Source organism: Hevea brasiliensis, chromosome 15 (assembly GCF_030052815.1).
Source record: "Hevea brasiliensis isolate MT/VB/25A 57/8 chromosome 15, ASM3005281v1, whole genome shotgun sequence".
In the NCBI taxonomy this organism is placed as follows: domain Eukaryota; kingdom Viridiplantae; phylum Streptophyta; class Magnoliopsida; order Malpighiales; family Euphorbiaceae; genus Hevea; species Hevea brasiliensis.
In genome coordinates, this window is record NC_079507.1 from 26,402,610 (window position 1) to 26,408,946 (window position 6,337).

Below are 6,337 nucleotides of genomic sequence, written 5' to 3' on the forward strand. Positions count from 1 at the left end.
TCTATACAACTCAGAATGACCTGAAATTTTGCCCCGAGTGCAATAAGACATAGTCCTACAAGTTTGTAAGTCGGACCAGAAACCGAAAACCAGGAGAACTAGGTCATCCGACTAGGTCAAAATAGCATACCGAAATCTGGTAAATTGCAATAAAATGCAATACACTTGAAAATGAATTTGGTAACATATATCAATACTAAAGGACTATAAAATGTGACATATTGGTAACATTAAACCTAATTCACCTATAGTGCATCAAAAGTCAACATTATAGGTTGACTAATGAAATGAATTGGAGGGAATAGTACAAAGAAAATTTAGATATTGGATTTTATTATTAGAAGCAATTTAACTGAGTACTAAAATACTTTAAATTGTGTGTTTCAGTTGAAAAGGATATTGAAAAGCATAAGGAACATTGAGTCAAGGCCTAGAGGCAACTCAAACCAGGTCTGTACATAATACTTTTTATATTCACTGCTTTTACTAGAAACTTTATTTGGAGAAATGAGTTATGAATAATTTTTTATTATTTTGGCTTTGGGAATTTTATTTAAGAATTATTGTGTTACCTACTTTGTAAATGGAAATTTTGAGATAAAATGTGTTTAGTGGTATCACTGCAAAGTAGGGATGGCGATACATAACGCCTACGATTCCTGGGAACTCTCACGTGTGAACTCAGGAGCTTGCAAGGATGGCGATATGTAACGCCTGTAAGTGCTCTGATAGGTACACTATATTCCTCTCTCTTTGACTTATCAGTCTGAGGTGAGTATGGATGTTCATTAGCTAGCTAGCCACCTCCCTCATTAATTTTGATTAGTGGGGTGAGTTTGCCTTGTCGTGGTGTACAACACGACATGTTCGAAAAATTTGTGTCATGACCTAAGTTGTATTATTGATTGGCAATACTGTGTTATTAAATTGTTTGATTAAAATTTTTGTTATATGAGCTTTGAAAATTGTGACAGGAATTTGTGAATTTTTTGTATTGTAAATTGTTAATAAATATTTTATATACCGCATTTTAAATTGTTATTGTGCACCACTGAGTAAATTTTACTCAGCGATAGCTTTTTCATTACTGTCGCAGATAGAGAGACAGGTAAAGTAGCAAAGTAAGCTACTTGTGCTATGCTTTTGGGATTTTGCCGGCTATATTGAGTATACCATTTACTTGTAATTATTATTGTAATGTATGTGTACTATATGTATATATTGTACTTGGTCTTGAGCTGTTGTAAACTAAAGTTATAAATTATTTTGGCCTATAAAAATGTTGTACTATAATTTTCTTATCTCAGCTTTGAAATACTTAATCATTTTGCATTCTATTTTTTAAACTACTGAAAGTGATGTTGAATTGAGTTTGACTTATGTTTGAGAAAATTGATTTGTGTTGAGCCATATTGGAGTTTGGGATTGAAACAAATATATTGAAAGTGTTTTCTACAGGTTTTTGAAGAATTGTTTTGCTCTAAATACAGACGGCGCTCTACCAAAATTTTTATAAAATTTGTGGCTATTTCAGACCTAATATGTGATTTAACTTCGATAAAAAAGCTTATTAATATATGTCAAAAGTGCTCACCACTGTAAAAAGAAATAAAAAAAAAAGGTTTAAAATCCCTTGTAGTGTATTTAATGGGTTATCAGTAGACGAAGTTTGGTAATTCATTAGGTATTCTACGGGATCATGTTACATCTTACGGAGGCGTAGGGTGTGACATGTTTAGTAGTATCAGAGCCATGGTTTTAAAGTAAATTTTGAACTGTGAATTTGAAATCTTTTAATCGGTAAATACAACTGCTCAAATGTTTCAGACATATAGTACATTATATCATAATATGATCTAATGGAGAGAAATCTCCTTGTGTTAGTTGTATAAGAAATAAAAAATCTTGTGGAAAGATATGGAAGAGAAGAATAAGATAATAGAATAGTCTGTGACGGTGAAAGTACAAGGTGAGGCCCCAGCCTCTCAGAGAGTCAGAAGTCTGACTTTATCAGCCCCACCTATACAAATTACTGCACAAATGGCCTAGCAAATGGCTACTTTCTTTCAACAAATGGCTGATAATCTGTTAGCCCAAGCCCAAGTACAAACCTAACCCTACAAGGGCAATGTGAAATAGAGAAGAGGGAGAAACCTATGAGTCAGAGCTCGAAGAGTCATCTAGAAAATAAAAGCAAGACATAAAAGAAAATTTTCCTTTTAGGAAATGGGGCCAAACAGTAGCCACAATCTGTCCAAAGTGATATGTAAAGTTAAAATCTCGAAATTGAACCTAAAGAAAGGTCCTTGAAAAACATTATTGGCTTATCCCTACTAAGTCACTATGTACTAAATTACTTGAAATAGGTATATGGGACCCACTTTCCCACTGTACATTGACATGGAAATTTCGTTATCACTACATGCTAAATCACATGAAATAGTGATGTGGGACCCACCTTTTCCACAATACATGGACATGAAGATTTTGTTAGACAATTGATAATGCTTAATTGCTCAAAAGTAAACCTAGGCTTATGTATATTGTATGGATCAATTGGTATACCAATTAGGGTTTACAGATAGCAGTACTGCCTACATGGAAAGTCATGAATTGACAATATATGATTGATATCATTTTAAAAGACAATGAATATCGGTATCAGGGGGCTTATAGGGATGGCGATACATAACGCCAGCAAAGTGCTCTGATAGGTACCACCCAAGGGCTTGCAGGGATGACGATACGTAACGCCTGCAGGTGCTTTGATAGGTACCCTTAATTGCCACCAAAGACAGAAAAGGGGCTTGCAGGAATGGCGATACGTAATGCCTGCAAGTGTTTTGATAGGTTACTTGGGTATAAATATAAGCAATGAGTTTTAAATTTAAATAATTACATGAAGAGACCACTGATATGACTTTAAAAGATAGAGAGGGAAATAAGTGTACAGATAAGATGTTAGAAAACCTAGTCCATGAGGTTATAACGTAGTGACTATGTAATGTTCTCGATGTTTGTATTGTAAGCTGCAGATTACAGTGCCAACATGGGATTATTGTGTAGAGCTACGTGCTTCCTCGTGGTACAATAAAATAAGAATATTTGTAAGTAATCTATAAATTGATACAGTTACTCCCGAATAGAGTACTATTACTGGAAATAAATGTGAAAATTTTAGTAAGAAATTTAAAACTTCAGAACTAGCCTATCGAAAGACTACACTTGTAAGGTAGCTAGAGTCAGTGACTCGGTTTCATTAATGTGAACTACCTGTACCACAGTAATTGCTATAAGCTTAGAGATATCAGTACAACTTGAAATGAGTAATTCAGGTAAATTCTGAAACTCCTTGAGTTCCTGCAAATAATGAAATGAAATGATAATAATAACCTGTAATATGTGATAAGCCCTCAAGAATATACTGAGAACTTGTGTCATTAAATCCGAGGGGAGATGGGATAGATACCTCCCACAACAGAATTTGTATACAATAATAAGTATCAAGTTAGCATATAAACGGTGCCCTATGAAACACTATAAGGGAAAAAGTGCAGAACACCACTACGTTGAACTGAGTTGGGAAAAGATATCTAGACATTGATATAGAGTCTTATAATTATTTTGATATTTTTGTCAGAAAAGAATGATTTAGGTATTTGAAAATATATTTAGAAGTTGTAGTGCTATTCCCTCTGGAAGCAAGAATAGATACCTTTCATTGATGGAGTTTGTGTATAGTGATATTTATTAAATAAGCATGAAGATACCAAGGTATAAGGTCTTGTATGAGATAAATACAGAATACCTAGACATAGGGTAGTTTAACAGAGTTAGAATTGGTAAAAGAGACTGAAGGACCGGTCAGGATTCCAGTATGAGAAATCAGAGAACTAATGAATAATAGACTTTCATGAGTAGAAATAATAAAAGCAAAAGAAAACAATGATAGGAGAGTGAATAAAATTATGAGATAACAATATTCTTAGTTCCTTGAATTCGATGAATTTCGAGGACTAAATTCCTTTTTAGAGGGGAAGAGTTGTAACACCCTCATTTTCGTAGTCTGTACGTCCTACTGTTTCAACGGCTAATGTCTGCCCCGGAAAGTCAGAATGTCTGGAACTACACTCCAGTGATAGTAAACAAGCATAAAATAATGAAATATGTGATGAGAAAAATTAAGGAAAAATAAAAGAGAGAAAATGAAACTAAGTTAAACGAGCCGGCACCACAGCGATGGGTGACCGCACAGGGAAGGCTGTTGCCGACCCCAGGACAGCTGGGAACCCTCGGAATTAAATTTTGGGATATGAGTAAAGGTTTACTGAAACGTAATTGACACTAGAAATATCAAAGGAAAATTAATAAATTAGTACAAAGAAAAACGAAAAATTAAGAAACAAGCAAAATTCGGTGTTATCGAAAAATCGGGAATATAACCCGAAGTGAGGCATTTTGATCATTTGACACCTAGAGCTACCTTTAGACCTCAATTTCCATTAAAAATAAATGATATTACACTTTGAAAATGTCATGAAAAATAAAAATGAGATACATTATATAAATAGTGGAAGAAATGAAGCAAATGTGCAAATTATGAAACTTTAAGTAATTAAATCATTAATTTATGGTTAGTGCTCCACTAACTCAGATTTTGGGACACAAATATAAGCCATTTCGGGATAGAAATGTTTATCTTCAACTTTGGAAACAAACCAGCCAAGAGAAACACCATGGAAATCCTCCATGGCCAAACCTCACTCCACCACCATGCACGCATGATTCAAGCCTCCTTTCCACTTGGTTTCTTCAATAAAGCTTGCACACACACCTTGGGCAGCATGTTGAAAGCAAAAAGAAGAGGATTTGGTGAAGTTTTGGTGAAGCTCAAAAAAGGTTAGTGCTTATTTTTCCTCCCTTGGTTTAGTAAACCTTGTGTTTAGGTTAAGGTGAGTACTTTGGTGAAGAGAAATGAAAAAAATAGTGAGACATGAATTTATCCATTTTCGGCAGCCATGAAGGTTTGTGGTATTTGAGTTTTTCTTACCTTTAATGGTTGGGAATTAAGGTTGATTAACTCAAATAAAAGTTGTAGTAGGTTAATGTCCAAGTATGTGTATGCTAGTGCTTGAATTAAGGGTTTGAAATGGGACCTTGATGCTTTGGAAAACTGCCATGTTTTGCAGCCTATAATATCATGAATTTGTATGTGTGAATATGAAGTTTATTAATGAAATATGATGGTATTGAATTGTGGGCAGTTTGTATAATTGCCATGGAAGTGTATGTGTAAAATAAGTGTGGATGTACATTGAATTTGGGTGGATGTGAATGTTGTACTTTAGTGGTGAATTGTGTGCATTGAGCACTTGAGTGTTATGCCCAATATGCTTGCTGGAATCGTGTTTAGTATTTGTAGAAGTGCTATGAATAAATAATGAAGTCATGAGGAGGAGAAGGAATGTCAAATTGGAAGTGTAATTCTCTTGTGCAGGTTGTGTATGTTAGCAGCACTTAAATTAGGTCATAAGTGCAAAACTGTGAACCCAATTGGTATGAGGCCAATGGGAGGTGAAACTAGACACCAAATAGGCCAACTTTCATGTAGAAATGTTGCCAAAATTCTGCCTAGAAACTGACCTTAAAAATGACCAAATCCAGATTAGTGACTTGAAAGCCTGAAAATTGACCATTTGGGCAGTAGTTAGTGTTTTGGCCATAACTCACTCAAAACAGGTTCAATTGACCTGAAATTTTACCATGGAAGGCTTAGACATAGAGCTACAATTCTTATGAAGACTCCAAAATCCAGAAATGACAAGAATCAAGTCAAATAGCTTGCACAAGTTTGGGTACCAAAACTGCCAGAACTAAAAGTGACCTAAAATTGACTAAATTTTGCACTAAAGGTGCAATCTATCCAGTTTTAGTAAATTGACCATATCTTGGTCTATACAACTCAGAATGACCTAAAATTTTGCCCCGAGTGCAATAAGACATAGACCTACAAGTTTGTAAGCCGGACCAGAAACCGAAAATAGGGGGAACTAGGTCATCCGGCAAGGTCAAAATAGCATACCGAAATACGGTAAATTGCAATAAAATGCAATACACTTGAAAATGAATTTGGTAACATATATCAATACTAAAGGACTATGAAATATGACATATTGGTAACATTAAACCTAATTCACCTAGAGTGCATCAAAGGTCAACATTATAGGTTGACTAATAAAATGAATTGAAAGGAATAGTACTAAGAAAATTTAGATATTGAATTTTATTATTTGAAGCAATTTAACTGAGTACTGAAACACTTTAAATTGTGTGTTTC